Source organism: Lutra lutra, chromosome 14, assembly GCF_902655055.1.
Source record: "Lutra lutra chromosome 14, mLutLut1.2, whole genome shotgun sequence".
NCBI classification, from domain to species: domain Eukaryota; kingdom Metazoa; phylum Chordata; class Mammalia; order Carnivora; family Mustelidae; genus Lutra; species Lutra lutra.
Window position 1 is genome coordinate 8,990,011 of NC_062291.1, and position 27,220 is coordinate 9,017,230.

Below are 27,220 nucleotides of genomic sequence, written 5' to 3' on the forward strand. Positions count from 1 at the left end.
GCAGCCCGAAAAGTCAGAGGCAGACGTCTGGCCACAACCACTGCGTCAACTCTGCTCCAGCAAAGCTCCCCTGCCCCAGGGCCCCCAGATGGGCCGCGTCTTCTCTGCACGTTTTCCAGGTGGCCGAGATAGGCCTCGAGCGAGAAACGTCACTCGGCCATGGGGAACAGAGCGGACCGCAGGGCTGCCGAACACTGGCAAATTCTCACGAACGCTCTGCTCAAAAAGGCATGGGTTGGGGGCAGAACTCTCGTGAGAATTGGCCAGATAAAGCCTGGCGAACTCGCTTCGGGTGCTGCACGTCCGCAGGGCCACACCCTGGGCCTGGCCTGGCATCGCGAGGGGTCACGTCCGAACCCCGCCAGAAAGCCCTCCGGGAGTCAGGCACCGGCGAGGCCAATGCCTCCTGGTCCTCTGCCTCCCGCGGTCCCCTCTCTAGCACTGTCCGATGGGCCCTGGCCTGCCCTGGGGCCCGGGCTCAAAGCCTCGCCTGCTTCCTCAGCTTTCCCTTTCCAGGGTCCTGAACCTCGGGGCCTCCAACTGAGGAACCCTGAGGCCGCTCCCACGACGCCCCCTACCGCTCCAGTGCAAACAGTGCCTTTCGCCGATTCGGAGAAGCCTCGGAGTGAGAAAAACCTTCGTGTCCCACATGAGGACAGCCCCATCGTGGGGCGACCCAGCCACCCGAATCATCGGAGGCGGGTGCCCAGCCACAACCACTGCCTCAACTCTGCTCTGGCAAAGCTACCCTGCCCCAGGGCCCCGAGTGGGACGCTTCATCTCGGCGCGTTTCCCGGGTGGCCGAGACAGGCCCCGAGCGAGAAAGGGCCCTCATCCACAGGGAACAGGGCGGTCCACAGGGATTCCCAACACCGGCCAATTCTCACGAGCGTACTGCCCAAACCGATCCCGGTTTGGGCAGTACGCTCGTGAGAATTGGCCAGAAAACACCCGGCGGACTCGCTTCGGGAGCTGAATGTCTGCAGGGCCGGCCCCTGAGCCTGGCCCAGCATTGGGAGGGGTCACTTTCTAACCCTGCCACAAAGCCCTCTGGGAGTCATCGCCGGCGAGGCCGACGCCTCCAGGCCCTGATCCTCCGGCAGTCCCCTCCCTGGTGCAATCCGATGGGCCCTGGCCTGCCCCGGGGCCCGGGTTCGAAGCCTCGCCTGCTTCCTCAGCTTTCCCTTTCCAGTGTCCTGAACCTCTTGGCCTCCAACTGGGCAACCCTGAGACGGGTACCACGACGCCCCCTACCGCCCCAGCGCAAACAGTGCCTTTCGGCGCTTCGGACAAGCCTCGGAGCGCGAGAAACCTTCATGCCCCCACTGAGGTCAGCCCATTCCTTGGGTGCTCCAGCTGCCCGAAAAGTCAGAGGCAGACGTCCGGCCACAACTCCTGCCTCAACTCTGCTCCGGAAAAGCTCCCCTGCCCCGGGGCCCCCAGGTGGGCTGCATCGTCTCAGCGCATTTTCTTGGTGGCCGAGACAGGTCCCGAGAGAGAAAGGGCCCTCGGCCATGGGGAACAGGGCGGTCCGCAGGACTGCCTATCGCCGGCCAAATCTCACAAATGTTCTCCCCAAACATATCCCGGGCATCTGCAGGGACGCCCCCTGGGCCTGGCCCGAATTCCAGGCTGTCGCATCCGAACCCCCCAAGAGAGTCCTCCGGGAGTCAGGCTCCAGCGAGGCCAACGCCTCCTGCTCCTCAACCTCCAGGGGTCCCCTCCCTGGCGCTGTCCAATGGGGTCAGGCCATCCCTGAAGCCTGGGCACGAACCCTCGGCTGCTTCCTCAGCCTTCGGTTTCCAGGGTCCTGTCCCTCGGGGCCTCCATCTGGGGAACCCTGAGTCCCCAGCCTCGAGTCCCCCTCCGACTCCGGCACAAACGTTGCCTTTTGGCTCTTCAGACTAGCCTTGGAGCGAGAGAAACCTTCGTGCTACCACTGAGGTCAGCCCCATCCTTGGGCGTCCCAGCCACCCGAAAAGTCAGAGGCGGAGGCCCAGCCGCAACCCGACCGTCAACTCTGCTCTGGGAACGCTCCTCTGTGTCGGGGCCCCCAGGTGGGGCTCGTCGTCTCGGCGCATTTTCCGGGTGGCCGCGACATGCCCCGAGTGAGAAAGGGCCCTCAGCCATGGGGAGCAAGGCGGTCTGCAGGGCAGCCAACCGCCAGCCAATTCTCACGAATGTTCTGCCCAAACCGATCCCAAACCGAACACTCATGAGAATTGGCCGGAAAATGCCCGGCGAACTCGCTTCGATTGCCGCAGGTCTGCAGGGCTGCCCACTGGGCCTGCCCCCGCATCCCGAGCGGGGGCATCCGAACCCCGCCAGTAAGCCCTCCGGGAGTCAGGATCCAGCAAGGCCGACACCTCCTGCTCCTCAGCCTCCTGGGGTCCCCTCCCTGGCGCTGTCCGATGGGATCGGGCCTGCACCGAGACCCAGGCACAAAACCTCGCCTGCTTCCTCAGGCTTCAGTTTCCAGGTTCCTGTCCCTCAGGGCCTCCAACTGGGGAATCCTGAGTCCCGCACCACACTCCCCCTCCCACCCCGGTGCAAACGGTGCCTTTCAGCACTTCGGACAAGCCTCGGACCGAGAGAAACCTTTGTGCCCACTGAGGTCAGCCCCATCCTTGGGCGTCTCAGCCACCCAAAAAGTCGGAGGCGGATGCCTGGCTGCAACCCATCCCTCAACTCTGCTCTGTGAATGCTCCCCTGCGCCAGGGCACCTGGGTGGGTCGCGTCATCTTGGCGTGTTTTCTGGGTGGCCTCGTCATGCCCTGAGCAAGAAAGGGCCTTCAGCCAGGGAAAATAGGGCAGTCTGCAGGGCTGCCTAACGCTGACCAAATCTCATCAGTGTTCTGCCCAAACCAATCCCAGTTTCCACAGAACGCTCGTGAGAATTGGCCAGAAAACACTTGGCGATCTCGCTTCAGGCGCCACACATCTGCAGGGCTGCCTGCTCGACCTGGCCCGGCATCTCGAGCTGTTGAGTCTAAACCCCGCCATAAAGTCCTCTGGGAGTCAGCTCCAGCGAGGCCAATGCCTCCTGCTCCTCAGCCTCCGGGGTCCCCTCCCTGGCGCTGTCTGATGGGGCCGGGTCTCCCCCAAGGCCCGGGCACGAAACTTCGTTGTTTCCTCGGTCGTCGGTTTCAAGGGTCCTGTCCTTGGGGCCTCCAACTGGGGAACCCTGAGTCCCCCACCACAACTCCTCCTCCCACCCCTGCACAAACGGTGCCTTTCGGTGCTTCGGTCAAGCCTTGGAGTGAGAGAAACCTTCGTGCCCCCACTGAGGTCAGCCCCATCCTTGGGTGCCCCAGCCGCCTGAAACCCGGCCCCAACCCGTCCCTCAGCTCTGCTCTGGAAACGCTCCCCTGCACCAGGGCCCCTGGGTGGGTTGCATCGTCTCGGCGCGTTTTCCGGGTGGCTGCCACATGCCCCGAACGAGAAAGCGCCCTCGGCCTCGGGGAACAGGGCGGTCCACAGGGGAACAGGGCGGTCCACAGGGCTGCCCAATGCCGGTCAATTCTAGGAGCCCGGTCAGCCCCGAGGCCCGGGCACAAACCCTCGCCTTCTTTCTCAGCCTTCCGTGTCCAGGGTCCTGTACCTCAGTGCCTCCAACTGGGAAACCGCAAGTCCCGTGCCACGACTCCCCCTACCGCCCCAGTGCAGACGGTGCCTTTCCTTGCTGCGGACCCTCCTGGATCTCCCTGGTCAGTGCATGGCACCTTGCCGATGCTGTCCCACTGCCCTGGCAAGGGGGTTCCCTCTTCACGAGCCAGAGGCGCGCCAACGGCTTTCCTGACAGGAAGGTGTCTGAGCACTCGTCCATAAGGCCCTTTGGCTGAGGCTTCTTCAAATACATTTTGAAATCACGTCTGTCTCCCTGGAACAGGGTTCTCGTGGAAGGATGGAGGCCGCATGTACCGGCCTCCTAGGTGAGATGGCTTCAGTGTCCCCTTTTGTCTTACACATGCTTCTGAAGACACCTGTGTTCTCTGGCAAGAGCATGCTTGAGGAGGCACCTTTGCTCTACAGTGTTGTTGGGGGGGAAGGCTGCTTTCTCAGCAGACCTGTTTCTCAATCCCAGGGAAGGGCCCGGCACATTCCTCGATCCTCCACACACCCTGTGGTGAGCGCTGCAGTCTTCTGCCTGGGTGGATGCAGTTTCGCGGTGACCAGCCCCCAACGACTGTTTGGGCCCCCGGGCCACTTCGGCACCGTGCATGCACTCTGGCTTCCAGAACGATGCTAGATGAACGGCGGCATTCCCCACCTCCCTTTGTTCCTTAGAGTGGCGTGCATGGCGGCGTGCTGCCCCTCTTTGGACAACCAGGCATTCGTTGAACAGAACCTTCTGCATGCACCTCGGTGTCCTAGGTGAGGTGATTTCCGCTTTCCTCTTGCCCCGTATGCACTGTGCGGTATACTTGTATTTCCACACCAGCCCACGTGTGTGGCTACACCTTCTCTCTCTGGCGCTGTCACAGCTGAAAGGCGCCTTCACCACGGATATGTTTGTCGCTCACCAGGTAGCGCCAAACACATTCCCCGAGCTGCCCCACACATGTTGGCAACACCTCTGTCTTGCAGACGGAGGCCGCTTCAAGGTCCCCGATCGTCACTCCAGTGTCACCCCTGGGCCTTAAGCCCAAGGCCCTCCCCGGCTTCCAAACTTAGGTTGGGAGAGAGGTCCTCGTGTCGGAAGCCATGCCTGGAGAGGGGTGCTCTACGGAACTACTTCCTCAGAGTCCAGGGTGTGTTCCTTACCGTGTCCTGCACCATACACATTGGCTAGCCCTCCTGCTGGCCTAGGAGGCGGTAGCTCATGGAAGGATGCCTCCTTGACTGGATTCCTCTCATGGGTTCGCCCAGCACACCTGGGCCGATGCTATCACACAGGCATCGCAACGGCGGTCCCTCTTCACGAGCCACATGCAAGGAAACTGCTTTCCTGACAGGAAGGCATCTTATTGTTTCTTGCATAGGGCCCTTGGCTTTGGCTTCTTCCAGTACATTTGGCATCGCTGTTGTGCCCCTGGAACAAGGTTCCCATGCAAGGATGCAAGCCGCACCCACCTGGATCACCCAGGTCAGTGCATGGCACCTTTCCAATGCTGTCCCACTGACTTTGCCAGGGAGTTCCCTCTTCCCGAGCCAAAGGCGCACCAATGGCTTTCCTGACAGGAAGGCGTCTGAGCACTAATCTGTAGGGCCCTTTTGCTGAGGCTTCTTCAAGTACATTTTGAAATCACGTCTGTCTCCCTGGAATAGGGTTTTCGTGGAAGGATGCAGGCCTCACACACCGGCCTCCTAGGTGAGATGGCTGCAGTGCCCCTTTTTGCCTCACACATGCTTCCAAAGGCACCTGCATTCTCTGGCAAGAGCGTGTTTGCAGAGGCACCTTTTCTCTACAGTGTTGTTGGAGGGGAAGGCTGCTTTCTCAGCACACCTGTTTCTCGCTCCCAAGGAAGGGCCCGGCACACTCCTCGAGCCTCCACACACCCTGTGGAGAGCGCTTCTGCCTGGGTGGATAAGGTTTGGGGTGACTGGCTCTCACTACAGTTTGGCCTCTTGGCCTCTTCAGCACCTGGCATACGCTCTGGCTTCCAGGACGATGCCAGATGAACTGCGATTTTCCCTGCCCTGTTGTTTCTGAGAGTGACATGCATGGCAGCATGCTGTCACTTTTTGGGCAACCAGGCATTCATTGAACAAACCTTCTGCATGCACCTCAGCATCCTAGGTGAGGTGATTTCTGCTCTCCTTTTGCCCCATACACACTTTGCGGTACACTTGTGTTCCCGCGCAAGCCCACGTGTGTGGCTGCACATTTTCTCTATGGTGCTGTCGGAGCTGAAAAGCGCCTTCACAACAGACATGTTTCTGGCTCACAGCATAGTTCAAAACACATTCCTAAAGCTCCCACAGAGACTTTGGAAATGCTTCCTTAAGCCCAAGGTGTGGTGTGTTCTGAGAGTGTGTGTGTGTGTGTGAGTTTGTGAGTGTGTGAGTGTCGCGTGCACCTGTGTCTCAGTCCATTTCCCTGTCTGCATCCCGTTCAGCCTCACCCTGTCTGACCTGTGGGGTAGGGGTGCAGAGTCTGAGGGAGTCTGCATGTTGGAGAGTCTGTCTCTCTGGCTCTGCGTTCTTGATGTCTGTCCAGATGTCCCTCTGTCTGTGTCTGTCCCAGTCTTTCCCTGGGTGTCCATGTGTCTGTGTAGGTGATCCGGCCTCTCCTGTCTCTCGGTCAGGGCCTGGTATGGGTGGGTAGTGAAGGAAGCATGGCTGAGGAAGGGCCACAGGGTTGGGCTGCCACATCTGGGCTGGTGTGTGGTGTTGCCCATGTCCTTGGGTGGCCTGGGAGCGAGGCGGGGTGGAGAGGAGGGGAGAGCAGAGCAGAGCAGAGTGGAGGAGAGCAGAGTGGAGGAGAGCTGAGGAGACGAGAGCAGAGATGAGGAGGGAAAGCCATTTGGCCGGCTGTGCTAGTCCTAGGGCGGCGGGCAGGCTCTGGGGGGTACTGAGCACATGGCACATGCCAAGGCACCCAGTGCCATCTGGGGAGCCAAGCGGCGGAGCAGCTTGGGAGTCCCGGGAGAGTTCCCGGACTTTGGCGATGCCGGGGTGCCGCAGGCATCTGGGCCCCTGGGCGGGCGGGCTGGGAGGCAGGCGCCAGCACCAGAGCAGGCGGAGGAGGGGAGCCAAGGCACGCCCCGGGGCCAGGAAGCACGCAGCAGGCTCAGGGCGCCAAGCTGCAGTGGCAGGCCTCTATGGCCATACCACTCTGAACATGCCTGATCTTGTCTGATCTTGGAAGTTAAGCAGGGTCGGGCCTGGTTAGTACTTGGATGGGAGACTGCCTGGGAATACCAGGTGCTGCAGGCTTTTTTTCCCCAAACTCTTTTCTTTCGCCTTCTTTTTTTCTTTCCCCCTTCAGCCTCCTTCCTTTTTCCTAGTCACTGCTTCTTGGTTGGGAGTCGTTAAGAATATGTGTTTTGTCATTCATGTGACTTTTTTTTTCTCCTCCCCTTTTCCCCTCCCCGCTCCATTTTGCCTCTGATTCTCTCACTTTGTTGCCACCTTCAGGTGTGCCAAGCTAGCATCCTCTAAGCATCCCTTGTCCATCTTCTCCCTTAGCACCTGTGCACCAATATGGTATCCTTTGGCCCTTCACCCGTCAGAATACAGAAGGAATATGAGTGAATTGTGATCCTATTTTTTGGTGAACACCATGATTCTGCATTACAAATACTCCAAGGTCAGTTTTGAATGCAGAACAGACGTGGGAGATGTAGCCATTGCTTGCTAGACTATTCATGTGCCAACAAAGAAGGAAACCTTTTCACAGGTCACCCCAGGGTTTTGTTGGAGAGCTTGTTTCTAGCAAAAATGGAAAAGCTCACCAGCCCTATGAGCATCAGCCTGAAACCACGGTAGAAGCTGGAGCAGCTCAGATCTCAGTGGATGTCTGTGTCCCACCATCCTTTCAGGTATCCCTAGAGGCACCCAGGATGAATCCGGAATCCTAGCATGGATGCAGCCCTGATGAGGCCTGAACCATTGTCCTAAATTAGAAAACATTTTGAATAATGGGCCAATGCCAGACTCCCTAGAAAGGAACAAAGAGGGAAAGCATACCATTTGTTATGCCCTCTTGCTGGTGAACACCAGGATTCTAGGGAAACACTGAAACCACAGCAATGCTGTGAGTGTCACACAGACCCAGCCCAGGTAGCCCAAGACTCATCTTAACACAATCCCTTAGTCATACTGAAAGCAGGTTTCCACCACAACATCAGAGAAGTGCCATTAGTCGTCAGTATTCTCACCATTAACTAAACCTTAGGTAAGGCTCTGGTCCTCCCTAGGCTCGTGTGTGAAGTTTCTTGAGAAAACAGGACTGGGAACTCAAGTCTGCTGCAGGGCAGTCAGCCAGGAAGAGACAACAAATGTGTGCCAAGTGCAACCACCAGGGTTGTGTTGGACAGGAGATTTAGAGAGACGACCTGATGCCAGCACCACTATATTCCTGAGACCCTGAAACCAAACCCTATCCCTGACTTCGCCCTAAAACTCACCCTCAACTCAGCCATACAGCAGGACAGTGCACTGATATCACATTTTCCCGGAGCATCTCCCGGACCCTAACAGTGATCCTGGCGGTGGCTGTGATCATCACCCCACGTCCGTTCATTTTTTATTATTTATTTATTATTTTTTATTAACATATAATGTATTATTTGCCCCAGGGGAACAGGTCTGTGAATCATCAGGCTTACACACTTCACAAAACTCACCATAGCACATACTCCCCCTAATGTCCATAACCCAACCACCCTCTCCATACCCCCCTCCCCCCAGCAATCCTCAGTTTGTTTGTTGAGATTAAGAGTCTCTTATGGTTTATCTCCTTCCCAGTCCCATCTTGTTTCATTTTTTTCCCTCCCTACTCCCCAAACCCACACTCTGCCTCTCAAATTCCTCGTATCAAAGAGATCATATGATAATTCTCTTTCTCTGATTACCTTATTTCGCCCAGCATTAATACCCTCTAGTTCCATCCACATCATTGCAAATGGCAAGATTTGGGGGTTTTTTGATGGCTCTATAGTATTCTATTGTGTGTGTGTATGCATATATATATATATATATATATATACATATATACATATATATACATATGCATATGTACATATACATATCTATACATATGCATATGTATAGATATGTGTGTGTGTGTGTGTGTGTGTGTGTGTGTGTGTGTGTGTGTGTGTGTGTCTCCCACATCTTCTTTATCCATTCATCTGTTGATGGACATCTAGGTTCTTTCCACAGTTTGGCTATTGTGGACATTGCTGTTATAAACATTCAAGTGAATGTGCCCCTTCGGATCACTACATTTGTATCTTTAGGGTAAATACCCAGTAGTGCGATTGCTGGGTTGTAGGGTAGCTCCATTTTCAACTTTTTGAGGAGCCTCCATACTGTCTCCCAAAGTGGCTGCACCAGCTTGCATTCCCACCAACAGTGTAGGAGGGTTCCCTTTTCTCTGCACCCTCGTCAACATCTGTCATTTCCTTACTTGTTAATTTTAGCTATTCTGACTGGTGTGAGGTAGTATCTTACTGTGGTTTTGATTTGTATTTCCCTGATGCTGAGTGATGTTGAACACTTTTTCATGTGTCTGTTGGCCATCTGGATGTCTTCTTTGCAGAAATGTCTGTTCATGTCTTCTGCATTTCTTGATTGGACTATTTATTCTTTGGGTGTTGAGTTTGATTAGTTCTTTATAGGTTTTGGATACTAGCCCTTTATGTCATATGTCATTTGTGAATATCTCCTCCCATTCTGTCAGTTGTCTTTTGATTTTATTGACTGTTTCCTTTGTTGTGCAAAAGTTTTTGATCTTGATGAAGTCCCAATAGTTCATTTTTGCCCTTGCTTCCCTTGCCTTTGGCAATGTTTCTAGGTAGAAGTTGCTGCAGCTGAGGTTGTAGAGTTTGCTGCCTGTGTTCTCCTCAAGGCTTCTGATGGATTCCTGTCTCATATTAATGTCTTTCATCCATTTTGAGTCTCTTTTTGTGTGTGGTGTAAGGAAATGATCCAGTTTCATTCTTCTGCATGTGGCTGTCCAATTTTCCCAACACCATTTATTGAAGAGACTTTTTTCCATTGGACATTCTTTCCTGCTTTGTCGATGATTAGTTGATCGTAGAGTTGAGGGTCCATTTCTGGGTTCTCTACTCTGCTCCATGGATCTATGTCTGTCTTTGTGTCAGTACCATACTGTCTTGATGATCACAGCTTTATAATAGAGCTTGGAGTCTGGAATTCCTCTGGCTATTTGACATCTTTTCTTTTTCTTTTTTCTTTTTTTTAAAACATTTTATTTATTTGACAGACAGAGATCACAAGTAGACAGAGAGGCAGAGAGAGAGGGGAAAGCAGGCTCCCCACCAAGCAGAGAGCCCAATGTGGGGCTCAATCCCAAGACCCTGGGATCATGACCTGAGCCAAAGCAGAGGCTTTAACCCACGGAGCCACCCAGGCACCCCTCGACATCTTTTCTTATTCTATATAAATTTTAGGATTATTTGTTCCATTTCTTTGAAAAAAATTGATGGTATTTTGATAGGGATTGCATTTATTGTGTAGATTACTTTAGGTAGCATAGACATTTACAGTATATTTGTTCTTCCAATCCATGAGCGTTTAACGTTTTTCCATTTCTTTGTGTCTTCCTCCATTTCTTTCATGAGTATTTTATAGTTTTCTGAGTACAGATTCCTTGCCTCTTTGCTTAGGTTTATTCCTAAGTATCTCATGGTTTTGGGTGCCATTGTAAATGGAATCGACTCCTTAATTTCTCTTTCTTCTGTCTTGCTGTTGGTGTATAGAAATGCAACTGATTTCTGTGCATTGATTTTATATCCTGACACTTTACTGAATTCCTGTATGAGTTCTAGTAGTTTTGGAGTGGAATCCTTTGGGTTTTCCACAGAAAGTATTATATCATCTGCAAAGAGTGAGAGTTTGACTTCTTCTTTGCCAATGCAGATGTCTTTTATTTATTTTTGTTGTCTGATTGCTGAGGCTAGGACTTCTAGTACTATGTTGAATAGCAGTGGTGGTAGTGGAGATCCTTGCCATGTTCTTGACCTTAGCAGAAAAGCTCTCAGTTTTTCCCCATTGAGAATGATATTCATGGTAGGTTTTTCATAGATGGCTTTGATAATATTGATGTATGTACCCTCGATCCCTACACTATGAACAGTTTTGATCAAGAAAGAATACTGTACTTTATCAAATGCTTTTTCAGCATCCATTGAGAGTGTCATATGGTTCTTGTTCTTTCTTTTATTAATATATTGTATCACATTGATTGATTTGCAGATGTTGAACCAACCTTGCAGCCCAGAAATAAATCTCATTTTGTGTGGTGAATAATCATTTTAGTGTACTGTTGGATCCTATTGGCTCTAGAAATGCATCCATTTCTTCCAGATTATCAAATATGGTGGTGTATAATTCCTCATAATATGTTCTTATAATTGTTTGTATTTCTTTGGTGTTGATTGCGATCCCTCCTCTTTCATTCGTGATTTCATTAATTTGGATCTTTTCTCTTTTCTTTTTGATAAGTCTGGACAGGAGTTTATCAATCTTATTAATTCTTTCAAAGAACCAGCTCCTAGTTTTGTTGATCTGTTCTGCTGTTCATTTGGTTTCTATTTCATTGATTTCTGCTCTGATCTTTATTATTTCTCTTCTCCTGCTGGGTTTAGGCTTTCTTCACTGTTCTTTCTCCAGCTCCTTTAGGTGTAGGGTTAGGTTGTGTACTTGAGACCTTTCTTGTTTCTTGAGAAAGCCTTGTATGTACTTTCCTCTCAGGACTGCCTTTGCTGTGTCCCAAAGATTTTGAACAGTTGTGTTTTCTTTATCATTTGTTTCCATGAATTTTTAAATTCTTCTTTAATTTCATGGTTGACCCATTCATTCTTTAGTAGGATGCTCTTTAACCTCCATGTATTTGAGTACTTTCCAACTTTCCTCTGTGGTTGAGTTCTAGTTTCAAAGCATTGTGGTCTGAAAATATGCAGGGAATGATCCTAATCTTTTGGTACCAGTTGAGACCTGATTTGTGACCCAGGATGTGATCTATTCTGGAAAGTGTATCTTGTGCACTAGAGAAGAATGTGTATTCTGTTGTTTTGGAATGGAATGTTCAAAATATATCTGTGATGTCCATCTGGTCCAGTGTGTCATTTAAAGCCTTTATTTTGGGGCTCCTTGGTGGTTTAGTGTGTTAAAGCCTCTGCCTTTAGCTCAGATCATGATCTCAGGGTCCTGGGATCAAGCCCCACATCCAGATCTCTGCTCAGCAGGGAGCCTGGTTCCCCCTCTGCCTCTCTGCCTACTTGTGATTTCTGTCTGTCAAATAAATAAATAAATAAAATCTTTTAAAAAAATAAAGCCTTTATTTCCTTGTTGATCTTTTGCTTAGATGATCTGTCTATTTCAGTGAGGGGGATGTTAAAATCCCCTACAATTATTGTATTATTGTCTATGTGTTTCCTTGATTTTGTTATTAATTGGTTTATATAATTGGCTTCTCCCATGTTAGGGGCATAGATATTTACAATTGTTAGATCTTCTTGTTGGATAGACCCATTAAATATGATATAGTGTCCTTCATCATCTCTTATTGTAGTCTTTGGGTTAAAGTCTAATTTATCTCATAGAAGGGTTGTCACCCCAGCTTTCTTTTGATGTCCATTAGCATGGTAAATTGTTTCTACTCCCTCACTTTAAATCTGGAAGTGTCTTTGGGTCTAAAATGAGTTTCTTGTGGATAACATATTGATGTGTCTTGTTTTTTTTTTTTTTTTCATTCATTCTGATACCCTGTGTCTTTTGATTGTGGCATTTAGCCCATTTATATTCAGGGTAACTATTGAAAGATATTAATTTAGTGCCATTGTATTGCCTGTAAGGGACTCTTACTGTATATTGTCTGTGTTCCTTTCTGTCTGTTACTTTTAGGATCTCTCTTTGTTTTTTGTTTTGTTTTGTTTTTGTTTTAAATACTTTATTCATTTATTTGACAGACAGAGATCACAAGTAGGCAGAGAGACAGAGGGGGGAAGCAGGCTCCCTGTTGAGCAGAGAGACCGATGTGGGGCTTGTTCCCAGGACCCTGAGACCATGACCTGAGCCAAAGGCAGAGGCCCAACACACTGAGCCACCTGGGCACCCTGAAAGAAAAATCTTTTTATTGTTTATTTTAATTCCAGTTGAGTTGACATACAGTGCTATATGAGTTTCAGGTGTGCAATAGCGTGAGTCAGTAATTCTCTGTGTCACTCAGTGCTCATCCAGAAAAGTGTGCTCTCAGTCCCCTTCATCTGTTTCACTCATCCCTCCAGCCACCTACCCTTTTGTGATCATCGGTTTGTTCTCTGTTGTTAAGAATCTGTATTTTGGGGGAAGACAAGATGGCGGGGAAGTAGGAGGAGGCGCCGTTTCAACCTGTACCCTAAAGTGAGCTGATTACCTACCAAGGAACTCCAATCACCCATGAAATCAGCTTGAGATCAGAATTATACACGTCTGGATCTCTATGGGCAGAAGATGCCAGTGGGCAGGTAAAGTGGAGTGGGAATGTCGGACTGATATCGGAAGATAAACAAAAGGGGGAGGGAGCCACCAGAGGCAACCCATTGGAAAGTAATACCACAATACGAGAGTGCCCTGCATCTGGGGGCCAGCATTAACTTGGAGTCTGGTTGAAAGCACTCAAAAAGAGCAAAGGATTGTAGGGGGAAATTGTGGGAATTGGGGCAGTTAGGGACAGGGGCTTAAGTCCCCGGACCCAGGACAGCCACCCCTGGCGCTGAGCCAGAGAGAGTGCAGCAGAGAAACCAGATCTTGGTCCCTGAGCCACAAGTGCGCCTGAGAACGTGTGGGGTCCAGCTTCCATGAGGGGTTGGGAGCCTCACCAGCTGGCAGAAACACAGCCTTTTTGCACTCTCCATGCGAGCACTGTGCAGTGCTATCAGAGCCTGAGACACATGCGCCCCACACCCTCCCCTGAGAGAGGTGCGGGAAGGTGCCAGCCTGGGGCTCTCGGACCCGGAAAGACCAGGCACTCCCAGCCCGGGTCAGCAGGAAAATCTCAGTGTGAAATTGCTGCTTGGAACCTCTCTGGCGGTCCGGAGCTGCTCAGACAGCCACCACTGTCCTGGTCTTGGGTACAAGCAGGAGTTCCTGTGTCCCCAGGGACCACAACTGGGAATGTGCTCTGCCAGCAGCCTAGGAGGAACTTATGTGCCTTGCAGGACCCAGGGGGGAACACACTGAGACGTCTCTCTGAGAGGGAGGTCAGGGTGCAGTTTGCTTTCCTCTAAACCTCCAAAAACCATCAAAAGCTGTCAAGGCGAGAGAAAACAAATGAACAAACATAAAAACCTCCAGAGAACAAAAGCCTGAAAATCTGGTTTCCTCGGAGCCCACCCCCTTGAGGGGGGCGGGAGGACTTAACTCAGGGAACACTGCCTGAAAACCCATGTGGCAGGCCCCTCCCCCAGAGAACCAACTGGGAAAAAAAAGAAAAAAAAAAGACCACAAGAGAACAACCACCACTACTTCATACATACAACTTTTATTTTTAATTCGTTCCCACTATTCTGGTTCATTTTTTTTTATTTTATATAGATAATTTTTTAACCAATTTACCATCACAGTGAGATGTCTAGTACATCAAATTCCATAATAACCTTTTAACCTGAACTTTTTGATACATATATCCATGTTTCTCTTTTGTTTTCCTATTTTTTAATTTTTTTGAATTTTAGTTTAGTTTTGTTTATTCTTTTTTTTATTTTTATTTTTTAATATTCATATAGAGTCAAACTTCAAGGTAATCCCCTTTCCCCAATCAACACTACCCCTATACGTAAACCAATTTTTTTAAAGATTTTATTTATTTATTTGAGAGAGAATGAGTGAGAGAGAGCATGAGAGACAAGAAGGTCAGAGGGAGAAGCAGACTTCCCCAAGGAGCTGGGAGCCTGATGCGGGACTCGATCCTGGAAGTCCAGGATCATGACCTGAGCCAAAGCAGTCGCTCAACCAACTGAGCCACCCAGGCGCCCCGTAAACCAATTTTTAATCCCCCTTTATCTTAGGAAAGTTGAGTCCTTTAACAAAGATATCAAGATACATCCAGGAAGAATCAAAATAACCTTCCTCGCCCACACTGAGAATTTATAACCACTCTCCCATCTTTTTCTTCCCCCAGTGTTTCTGTGTATTTGTGTTTGTCCTGATAGTATATAAATCTTATACGTGAGGTTCTTTTTGACGAGGTTCTTTTTTTTTTTTTTTTGCTTTTATATATATATTTTTTTCTCTTGTCATATATTTTTATCAGTCTTTTTGGTTGTCTGTTTTTGTTTTATACTTCATAAATCTTACCTTGGGGCCCATTTGGTCTGAGCCTTCTCTTTTATCTTCCCTTTTTTTCCTCTCTCTCTCTCTTTTTTCTTTTTCTTTTCTTTTTTCTCTCATTTGGGTGGGGACTCCTGATTGCTTGATACATCCAGCTACATCCATTCAGCCATCTCTCACCAAAATGACTAGGAGGAGGAATGCCCAACAGAAGAAAAACTCAGAGGATGGGCCTTCTGCAACAGAGCTAATGGCTATCGACATAGACAATATGTCAGAAAGGGAATTCAGGCTAACAATTATCCAGGCAATAGTGAGGTTGGAGAAAGCCATGGATGACCAAACGGAATTGATTAGGGCCAAGCTGAAAGCGACCAGACAGGATGTTCACAATGTTAGGGCAGAGCTAAAAGCTACCAGGGCTGAGGTTCACAATGCTCTCAATGAGTTCCAATCTAATTTAAATTCTCTCAAAGCTAGGGTAACTGAGACAGAAGATAGAATTAGTGATCTGGAGGACAAACAGATAGAGAGAAAGGACCAGGAGGAAGCCTGGAACAAATAGCTTAAAAGACACGAAAACAGAATCAGGGAAATAAATGATGCCATGAAATGTTCCAATGTCAGAATTATTGGAATCCCTAAAGGGGAGAAGAAAGAAAGAAGTCTAGAAGAAATAGTGGAACAAATTCTCCATGAAAATTTTCCCAATCTTGCAAATGGAACCAGCGTTCATGTACTAGCAGCAGAATGGTTCCCCTCCAAGATTATAGATTCTTGAAAGTCCTCCAGACACCTAATAGTAAGAATGAAGAATTATAATTGTAGGCAGGCCCTCTTGAAGGCAGCTAGGACAAAGAAGCTCCTACGTACAGAGGAAAGCCCATCAGAATAACGTCAGACCTGTCCACAGAAACCTGGCAAGCCACAAAGGGCTGGCAAGAAATATTCAGGGCACTAAATGAGAAGAACATGCAGCCAATAATACTTTATCCAGCAAGACTGACATTCAAAATGGATGGAGAGATAAAGAGTTTCCAAGACCACCAAGCCGACACTGCAGGAAATATTAAGGGGGGTTCTATAAAAGAGGAAAAATCCTAAGAATATTATTGAACAGAAATATAGAGACAACCAACAGAAAGAAAGACTTCAAAGGTAACACGATGTCAATAAAACGTATCTATCAATAATCACTCTCAATGTGAATGGCCTAAATGCACCCATAAAATGGCACAGGGTTGCAGATTGGATAAAATGACAGGACCCATCCATATGTTGTCTACAACAGACCCATTTTGAACCTAAGGTTACACCCAGACTGAAAGTGAAGGGATGGAGAAGCATCTTTCATGCCAATGGGCCTCAAAAGAAGGCCAGGGTAGTGATTCTCATATTAGATAAATTAGATTTTAAACTAAAGACTGTAGTCAGAGATACAGAAGGACACTACATAATTCTTAAAGGGACTACCCACCAAGATGATCTAACAATTGTAAATATCTATGCCCCCAATATGGGAACAGCCAATTACATAAGAAAACTATTAATCAAGATAAAGAGTCATATTGATATGAATACATTAATAGTAGGAGATCTTAACACGCCTCTCTCAGTAATAGACAGATCATCCAAGCAGAATCAATAAAGAAACAAGAGCATTGAATGATACATTGGACCAGATGGACCTCATAGATATATACAGAACATTCCACCCTAAAACAACAGAATACTCATTCTTCTCAAGTGCACATGGAACCTTCTCCAGAATGGACCACATACTGGGTCACAAATCAGGACTCAACCAATACCAAAAGACTGAGATTATTCCCTGCATATTCTCAGATCACAATTCTTTGAAACTGGAGCTCAATCACAAGGAAAAGTTTGGAAGGAACTCAAACACCTGGAAGCTAAAGACAACGTTGCTTAAGAATGCTTGGATCGACCAGGAAAACAAAGAACTTAAACAATTCATGGAAACCAATGAGAATGAAGACACTTCAGCCCCAAAACCTATGGGATACAGCAAAGGCAGTCCTGAGGGGGAAATACATAGCCATCCAAGCCTCCCTCAAAAAAAATTGAAAAATCCAGAACACACCAGCTGTCTCTACACCTTAAAGAACTGGAGAATCAACAACAAATCAAACCAACTCCACACATAAGAAGAGAAATAATCAAGATTAGAGCAGAGATCAATGAAGTAGAACATATCAATGAAACTAGAAGCTAGTTTTTTTGAAAGAATCAATAAGATTGATAAACCATTGGCCACAGTAATCCAAAAGAAAAGAGAGAAAGCCCATATTAATAAAATTATGAATGAAAAGGGAGAGATCACAACTAACACCAAGGAAGTAGAAACAATCATCAGAAGTTATTATCAACAGTTATATGCCAATAAACCAAGCAACCTAGCTGAAATGGATGCATTCCTGGAAAACTATAAACTCCCAAATTTGAACCAGGAAGAAATTGACAACCTGAATAGGCTGATATCTAGTGACGAGATTGAAGCAGTGATCAAAAACCTCCCAAAAAACAAGAGCCCAGGACCTGACGGATTCCCTGGGGAATTCTACCAGACTTTCAAAGAAGAAATAACACCTATTCTCCTGAAGCTGTTTCAAAAAATGGAAGCAGAAGGAAAACTTCCATACTCTTTTTATGAAGCCAGCATTACCCTGATCCTCAAACCCCACGCAAAGACCCCACCATAAAGGAGAATTTCCGACCAATATCACTGATGAAAATGGATGCTAAGATTCTCAACAAGATCCTAGCAAACAGGATCCAACAGCTCATGAAAAAGATTATCCACCATGGCCAGGTGGGATTCATCCCTGGGTTACAAGGATGGTTCAACATTCGCAAATCAATCAATGTGATAGAACAAATCAATAAGAGAAGAGAGAAGAACCACATGGTCCTCTCAATTGATGCAGAAAAAGCATTTGACAAAAATCCAGCATCCGTTTCTGATTAAAACAGTTCAAAGTATAGGGATAGAGGGAACATTCCTGAACTTCATCAAATCTATCTATGAAAGACCCACAGCAAAAATCATCCTCAATGGGAAAAAGCTTGCAGCCTTCCTGTTGAGATCAGGAACACGACAAGGATGCCCACTCTCACCACTCTTGTTCAACATAGTATTAGAAGTCCTAGCAACAGTAATCAGACAACAAAAAGAAATAAAAGGTATCCAAATTGGCAATGAAGAAGTCAAACTCTCTCTTAGCAGATGACATGATTCCTTATATGGGAAACCCAAAAGGCTCCACTCCCAAACTACTAGAACTCATACAGCAATTCAGCAACATAGCAGGATACAAAGTCAATGTACAGAAATCAGTGGCTTTCTTTACACTAACAATGAAAATACAGAAAGGGAAATTAGAGAATCAATTCCATTTACTATAGCACCAAGAACCATAAGATACCTGGGAATAAACCTAACCAAAGAGGTAAAGGATCTGTACTCGAGGAACTACAGAACACTCGTGAAAGAAATTGAAGAAGACACAAAAAGATGGAAGACCATTCCATTCTCTTGGAATGGAAGAAAATTGTTAAATTGTTAAAATGTCTATACTTCCTAGAGCAATCTGTACTTTTAATGCGGTTCTGATCAAAATTCTTATTCTGATCAAAATTCCACAGGTATTTTTCAAAGAGCTGGAGAAAATAATCCTAAAATTTGTATGGAATCAGAAGAGACCCTGAATTGCTAAGGAAATGTTGAAAAACAAAAATAAAACTGGTGGCATCACGTTACCTGATTTCAAGCTTTACTACAAAGCTGTGATCACCAAGACAGCATGGTACTGGCATAAAAACAGACACATAGACCAGTGGAACAGAGAGAGAGCCCAGATATGGAACCACAACCCCATGCTCAAATAATTTTCGACAAAGCAGGAAAAAATATACAGTGGAAAAAAGAGTCTCTTCAATAAATGGTGCTGGGAAAATTGGACAGCTATATGTAGAAGAATGAAACGCGACCATTCTCTTACACCGTATACAAAGATAAACTTGAAATTGATAAAAGACCTCAACACCAGTCAGGAATCCATCAGAATCCTAGAGAAGAACATAGGCAGTAACCTCTTTGATATCAGCCACTTCTTTCAAGAAACAGCAACTTCTTTCAAGATATGTCTCCAAAGGCAAAGGAAACAAAAGTGAAAATGAACGTTTGGGACTTCATCAAGATCAAAAGCTTCTGCACAGCAAAGGAAACAGTCAACAAAACAAAGAGGCAACCAGGTGCCTGGGTGGCTCAGTGGGTTAAAGCCTCTGCCTTCAGCTCAGGTCATGATCCCAGGGTCCTGGGATCGAGCCCCACATCAGGCTCTCTGCTCAGCGGGGAGCCTGTTTCCTCCTCTCTCGCTCTGCCTGCTTCTCTGCCTACTTCTGATCTCTGTCTGTCAAATAAATAAATAAAATATTTTAAAAAACAACAACAACAACAAAGAGGCAACCCACGGAATGGGAAAAGATATTTGCAAATGACAGTACAGACAAAAGGTTGATATCCAGAATCTATAAAGAACTTCTCAAACTCAACACACACAAAACAGATAATCATATCAAAAAATGGGCAGAAGATATGAACAGACACTTCTCCAATGAAGACATACAAATGGCTATCAGACACATGAAAAAATGTTCATCATCACTAGCCATCAGGAAGATTCAAATTAAAACCACATTGAGATACCACCTTACACCAGTTAGAATGGCCAAAATTAGCAAGACAGGAAACAACATGTGTTGGAGGGGATGTGGAGAAAGGGGAACCCTCTTACACTGTTGGTGGGAATGCAAGTTGGTGCAGCCACTTTGGAGAACAGTGTGGAGATTCCTCAAGAAATTAAAAATAGAGCTTCCCTATGACTCTGCAATTGCACTTCTGGGTATTTACCCCAAAGATACAGATGTAGTGAAAAGAAGGGCCATCTGTACCCCAATGTTTATAGCAGCAGTCGCCAAACTGTGGAAAGAACCAATATGCTCTTCAGCGGATGAATGGATAAGGAAGATGTGGTCCATATACACTATGGAGTATTATGCCTCCATCAGAAAGGATGAATACCCAACTTTTGTAGCAACATGGACGGGACTGGAAGAGATTATGCTGAGTGAAATAAGTCAAGCAGAGTCAATTATCATATGGTTTCACTTATTTGTGGAGCATAACAAATAACATGGAGGACATGGGGAGATGGAGAGGAGAAGGGAGTTGAGGGAAATTGGAAAGGGGAGGTGAACCATGAGAGAATATGGATTTTGAAAAACAACCTGAGGGTTTTGAAGGGGCAGGGGGAGGGAGGTTGGGGGAGCCAGGTGGTGGGTATTAAGGAGGGCATGTATTGCATGGAGCCTGGTGTGGTGCAAAAACAATGAATACTGTTACACTGAAAAGAAATTAAAAACAAAAAGAATCTGTATTTTGGTTTGTCTCTTTTTTCTCCTTTATGTATGTATGTTTGTTTCTTCAATTCTACACAAGAGTGACATCATATGGTATTGTCTTTCTCTGACTGACTGATTTCACTTAGGATGACCTTCTCTAGTTCCATCCATGTGGCTGCAAATGGCAAGATTTCATATTTTTTTTGCCTGAGTAATATTCCCCTGTGTGTGTGTGTGTGTGTGTGTGTGTGTGTGTGTGTACACATCTCATTTCATTCATCACTTTATCAACAGACACTTGGGTTGCTTCTGTATTGTGATCTTGTAAATAATGCTGCAAGAAACAAAGGGGTGCATGTATCCTTTTGTGTTCTTGTTTTCATGTGCTTTAGGTAAATACCCAGTAGTGTTGCTGGATCCAGGGCAACTCTATGTTTAATGCCTTGAGGACCCTTCATAATGTTTTCCAGAGTGGCTGCAGCAGGTTGCTGTTCCACCAACTGTGCATGAGGGTCCCCTTTTGCCACACCCTCCCAGCACCTGCTGTTCCTTGTGCTGTTGATGGGAGCCATTCTGACAGTATGTGGTAATATCTCATTATACTTCTGGTTTGCATTTTCCTGAGCTTGGGTGATGGTGAGACAGCTTTTCATGGGACCATTGGCCATCTCTATTTCTTCTTTGGAAAAATGTCTGTTCATGTCTTCAGACTATTTTTTAACCGGATTACTTGTTTTGGGGGTGTTGAGTTGTATCCATTCTATATATTTTGGACATTATGCCTTTATTGCATAGGTTATTTGCAAATATCTTCTCCCTTTCAGTAGGTTGTCTTATTATTATTACTTCTTCCTAGTTCTCCTGTGTGGAAACATTTTTTTTTATATAGTCTTAGTAGTTTATTTTTGCTTTTCTTTCCTTTGCCTCAGGAGACAGTCTAGAAAAATGCTGCTTGGTCCAGGTCAAGAAGTTACTGTCTGAGCCCTCTTGTAGGGTTTTTATGGTTCCAGGTCTTTCACTGAGGTCTTGAAACTGTTTTAAGTTTATTTGTCTGTATGGCGTAAGGAAGCAGAGTAACTGCATTCTTTTGTGCGTGGCTGTCCGGTTTTTCCAAAACAGTTTGTTGTAAAGACTGTCTTTTTCCTTTTTAATATTCTTGCCTGCTTTGTGGAAGATTAATTGGGCACACAACTGCGGGTTTATATCTGAGCTTCTGTCCTGTTCCCTTGGTTGCTGTGTGTATTTTTGTGCCAGGACCATCCTGTTAGGATGACTACAGCTTGTAGTAGAACTTGAAATCTGGAATTGTGACTCCTCCAGCTTTGTTTTCCTTTCTCAGCATTGTGTTGGCTGTTCAGTATCTTTACTGGTTCCATACAGATTTTTAGGAGTGTTTGCTTGAGTTCTTTTTGTTTAACTTAAATTCAATGAGACAACTTAGAGTGCGTCATTAGTTTCAGATATAGTGTTCAGTAATAGATCAAGTGTGTGTAACACCCAGTGCTCATTGCATCCCTTGCCCTCCTTAATGTCCATCACCCAGTTACCGCATCCCCTAGCCACCTCCCCTCCAGCAACCCTCAGTTTGTTTCTGTAACAAACCCAACCATTTGTTTCTGTACTGAAGAATCTCTCATGGTTTTTCTCCCTTTCTGATGACTTCCCATTCAGCTTTCCCTCCCTTCCCCTCTGATCGTCTGTGGTGTTTCTTCTATTTCACATAGGAGTGAACCCATGTACCAACTGTCTTTCTCTGATAGACTTTTTTGCTCAGCATAACACCCTCCTATTCCATCCATGTGGATGTGACGGTAAGTCTTCATCCTCTCTGATGGCTAAATAGTATTCTGTTGTAGATATGAACCACATCTTCTTTATCCATTCATCTGTCCATGAACATCTGAGCTCTTTCCATACTTTGGCTAGAGAGGATAATGCTGCAATGAACATTGGGGAGCAGGTGCCACTGTGTCTTTGGGGTAAATGCCTAGTAGTGCAATTGTTGGGTCGTAGGGTAGCTCTATGTTAAAGTTCTTGAAGAAACTTGATAACATTTGGCAGAGTGTCTGTACGAGGTTGCTTTTCCGCCAGCAGTGTAAGAGGGTTCCCCTTTCACCACGTCCTCACCAATATTTGTTTTTCCCTGCCTTGATAATTTTAGCCATGCCAGCTGTTGTAAGTGGTATCATTGTGGTTTTGATTTGTATTTCCCTGATGCTAAGTGATGTGGAGCACTTTTTCATGGGTCTCTTGATCTCTTGTATGTCCTTTTGGTAGAAAGTTGTGTTCATGTTTATACCTATATCTTAATCTAGGATATGGGTGGTCCCAGGAGCATGGAAGGTGTGATTTGCTTAAGTGTGGAGACCTTCAAAGATGTCTGAATTGAGGGCTAGAGTTAAGGAGAGTATCAGGCTCAGGCTTTGCATTCAGTATGGTATGGAACTATAAATAAGCAGGGATTGGTTCAAGATTTCATTCAGATTTCTTCTCTAAATCCTTTCTGCAGTTCCAAAAGGCATGATTTCTGACTTTGTTGTAGGATGAGCCCTCTGCTTCGCTTAGGTGTCCCCATTCCCTGGAGATCTGGAGCCAGGCCTCTGGGCATGGTCCTTTAAAAAGCCAATCTAAGGTTAGGGTTGGGGCCTAGAATCATGGCAGGTTCAATCTGCCAGCTGTGTGGCAAGACTACTGAAGGGCTGAGTTCAGGGCATGGTCAGGGTGAGTGTCAGGTCCAGGTCTGAGTCCAGCCGGCACTGAATGTGGGGGTTGCCTTAGGTGGGCATGCAGATTTCTCCTGCTCTGAATAATTTCCAGAGTTCCAAATGGCATGGTTTCCTTCTGAGTTGCAGGTGGAATCCTCTGGATTTGCTCAGGTGTCCCTAGTCCCTGAGGCTTTGGCATCAGGTCTCTGGGAACAGACCCCTCTGAGCCCAACCTAGGGTCAGGGTTGGGGTCAAGTTTATGGTCAGGGTTTAGGGTCACAGGTTAGGGTCAGGGGTTAAGGTTAGGGGTTTGGGGTAGGTTAGGGTCAGGGGTTGGGGTAGGAGTAGGTTTAGGGTTGTGCTAGGGTTAATTTATTTGCCTTTTATTTTTTTTTAAGATTTTATTTATTTATTTGACAGAGAGAGATCACAAGTAGGCAGAGAGGCAGGCAGAGAGAGAGAGGAAGGGAAGCAGACTCCCCACCAAGCAGAGGGCCTGATGTGGGGCTCGATTCCAGGACCCTGAGATCATGACCTGAGTTGAAGGCAGAGGCCTTAACCCACTGAGCCACCCAGGTGTCCCTTTATTTGCCTTTTAAGACAAGATGTCCGTGCTTAAGTAAGACATTTTCTTAGAGCATTTTATAGTGAGTAAGGTTAGCATGTAACCCAAATAGTTACAGAGAAGAACCAAATGTTCCAAATCAACACTTCAGACAATATTTCTTGACATTTGTGTTTTATGGTCAAAATAATGAAAAATTAAGTTGCTCTGTCACTCTTCTCCCAGATGGATTTATTGGCCTGTTTTTCTGGTCTTAGCTGAAAAGCATCTTCTCAGTGGGCTTCCTTAATGGGCCTCTCTGAATAGGATTGCTCTCTTAGCCCTCAGCCTGCATTCCTTCCTACCCTTGATCCATTGATTGTATCCTGTGTACTTTGCAAGCTCCCAGGTGGGAATAGAGCAATACATTTGCTCTAAGTAGATATTCCATAAATATTTATTAATTCAACAAATATGGCTTTCTTTTTAATCAAAAATATCCATGTTTTATCAGTGAATTTTTTTTACCATTTCAGAATATATTTGGAGAAAACTATTGTTCCACGAAAACACATCTGTCAAGGCTGTGGCTTTCTTATGTTCTGTGCCGTGCTTCCCTGACCTAGCCAAGCACTCCTGACCCATGTAGGAAGATCAGCTTCAAACCTTAGGGTGAGTTCTGTGAAGGCACTGGGGGGCATTTGGGGGGCTTGTCCTGCTGGACACCACCATGTCATCTGGGGCCAGATGTGACGTGGGCACCCCCTCTTTCCCTAGCTGCTTCCATCTTCCTCTACCCTCTGTCATCATGTGGGTTTCCCACCAACCATATCTTTTGCAGACAAACTCTGAAATGGCCCATGGCTTGGGACTCCACTGACACCACAGTCTCGGTATAGCCAGTGTCAGAGGTTTCTGTGGCACTGACATGATCTTTGTTCCCAGGATATGTCCCATGAAGAGTCCCATGAGAGTTGGGGAGTCCAGGAAAGATAAATGGGTGATTGCAGCTCTAGCAAAAAGCCACTCTGGGGGATCCTGCTGGAGGCCATCTCCCAGCTCATTCTGGCTCTTTCACTGATTTCCAGTATGACCTGGGAGAGTCATTTCATCGGAGCTTTAGGCTCATTATTTCGAAAATGAAGGAATGTTTTTAGATTAATGGATTCATTCAAGACTATGGAATGAACTCCTAGGAAGTTCTGGGCCACCCCCAAGATGGATTCTATCTCAGGAGTTCTGACTCCCATCCTTCCCACTCCTATTGAGTTCCTCCATTGGACACAATGGCTGTTCCTTGTAAATTCCCCTGAGCAACACTGGATTAGCAAGGGTCTTCAGGGTGTGCCCCCATGCCATCTGATGTGGCCAAGGGGCCATGAGCAATTCTGAACCCAAACCAAGGCTTTGGCTGTGCTCCCTTACTTGCACAAAAATAGCAGTGCCTGGGTCAAGCCTTCACTTCAACAGCTGAGCTGGCTTAGTGAGGACCTTGCCCAGGACACTAGTCCCCGTGACGCCATGAGGGCACTTGGAGTCCACAGTTAATGTCATGCAAAGCAGCAGGTGATCTACATCCGGGTAGATGATGCAAAGTATAGTTTCACAGCGAACATGATGAAAAACATTTAAATGACAAAATAGTATGTACTCTATATGTACTCTATATGATGGCAGTGATGGGAAAAGTCAACAATGATGTCAGAAAGGGGAATGGGAGTTCCAAGAAGCAGGCTGGAGTAGTCAGGGGGTAGGGGGTGTTTCGTGGAGGAAGGGACCAGGAGGCTTGTCATGGGTTCCAACAGTGCAGTATCAGGGTGTGCTCTCTGCCTGACCCATGACCCCCAGGGGCACCCGGGGCATTCTAGCTCCAGAGGATCTACGGAAATATAAATTGGCTTGAGCAGAGCCTCTGTGGCCTGTCTTCTCTGTTCCCAGGTGTGGCTCTTTCTCTGCTCCTGGAGGCTGTTGATTCTCTTTTTGTTTTCCTCTGAGCTACACTATTCTGTATGGATTCAGTGCTGTGAGTTGACACAAATTCTTCCTGCAGAGAAGTGGAATAGAAGTCATCCTTGTTTCCTTAGTAGACCTGAATAGATTCGACAGTAATAGCCTTTTCCCAGACCCCTGGGCCTTCATCTGCTCGCCAACTCCCAGATTTTAGAAAACATCTTCTATTCTTAACAGGTTGAAAGAATTAGTTTGGTTTTTTAAAAATTCAACAAAGTCACACTTTTCATAATGTATACAATAACCTGTAAACATTGAATGAACAAGGTTTGATAGGTGAAGGAAGAATTGGCTTTATAGTGGGGTTTGCGTTAGTGTTTACTCACTGTTGCCCCCGTGTGGCCACTCTCCGGAAAGCATGTGGCTGAACGTGTTCCAACTTAACAGATTCAAGGGAGAATAAGACAGAAGGTTGGTCACTGAATTCCTTAGCTCCTAAAAACCATCCTCTAATTTTTGATCGATATTCTAAATTGAGTATATCTTAACTAGATATTAGGGTTAGGGTTAGGGTCAAGTTGCATACATTAACTACAAACAGTTTTTTGTATGTCAATCTTAACCTGCCTAAGGTGTTTTTAAAAAATAAAATGGGAGAGGATATAGTCACCAAAGCACTGAGCACATGCCCTGCCCCAGGACATAGATAACTAAACATACTGATTGTTTCATCTTAGCTGAGGATCAGGAGTTGGTCCTACAGGTACTTGGCATGTAGCATCTGCGGCCAGCTGGCCATCTCCTCCTGACACCCACACCCGGCTCAGCCCATCCTCTGCTCTGCTCAAGGGCAGCAAACAGTCGGACCAGGTGCAGGTAGGACTCCCTCCTGTCGGGCATGGCTTGCTTCTGACAGGTGGAGAAGTGGGCCAGCTCACATGCACATGATGTGTTCTTTTGGTTCCTTGCTCTCTGCCTCCCCTTTCCGTCACCCTGGTCCTGAGCCTTTAGATTCTGGGAGAACTTGGGTTTTCAGATTTCTGTTGACATTTTGAAGTGTAGATCTGTATTGCCTTTGTTCCCTGTGCTTGGGTCAGAGATGAAGGCAGAAAAAGTCATCATACTCTGAAAGCAGAGTATGAAATATCCAGTGTGCTCTGCCCCTGGCACCTCAGGTTTGAAAGCAATGGCAAACTACGTACTTCATGTTCTACACAGTCAGCTTTAGGAACTCACGGACGCATGTGACATGAAATTGTATTGAAAGAAATCTCATTACTGAAATTTTTCCTTGTAGAAGACAGTTAAGGACATGGCCCCTCACCCGCCCTGTCATTTCCGGTCTGGCCAATGCCCAGTCACACTGACATGTGTAGCCACACAAGGGCACAACTGCGACATCCTGCTGGAGCACTCCTGGTACCTCTGCCCCCCATTCTGACCAACTCTGCACACTCCCAGTCCTCCAGAGCATTCCCTATAGTGACATAGCTGTGTTCACCCTCCTAGAGCACTCCCGGGCCCCTGCCCCCAGTCTGGCCAACCCTGCACACCCCCACTTCTCCTGAGCATTTTCTGTAGTGATACAGCTGTGATCACTCTCCTGGGGCACTCCCGGACCCCTGCCCCCCAGTCTGGCCAACCCTGTACACCC

At 47.0% G+C, this 27,220-nt stretch overlaps 1 pseudogene; it reads left to right on the forward strand.

Moving 5' to 3' along the window:
* Nucleotides 1–6,760: 6,760 nt before the first annotated feature.
* Nucleotides 6,761–6,879, forward strand: LOC125085344 (uncharacterized; annotated as a pseudogene).
* Nucleotides 6,880–27,220: the final 20,341 nt, after the last annotated feature.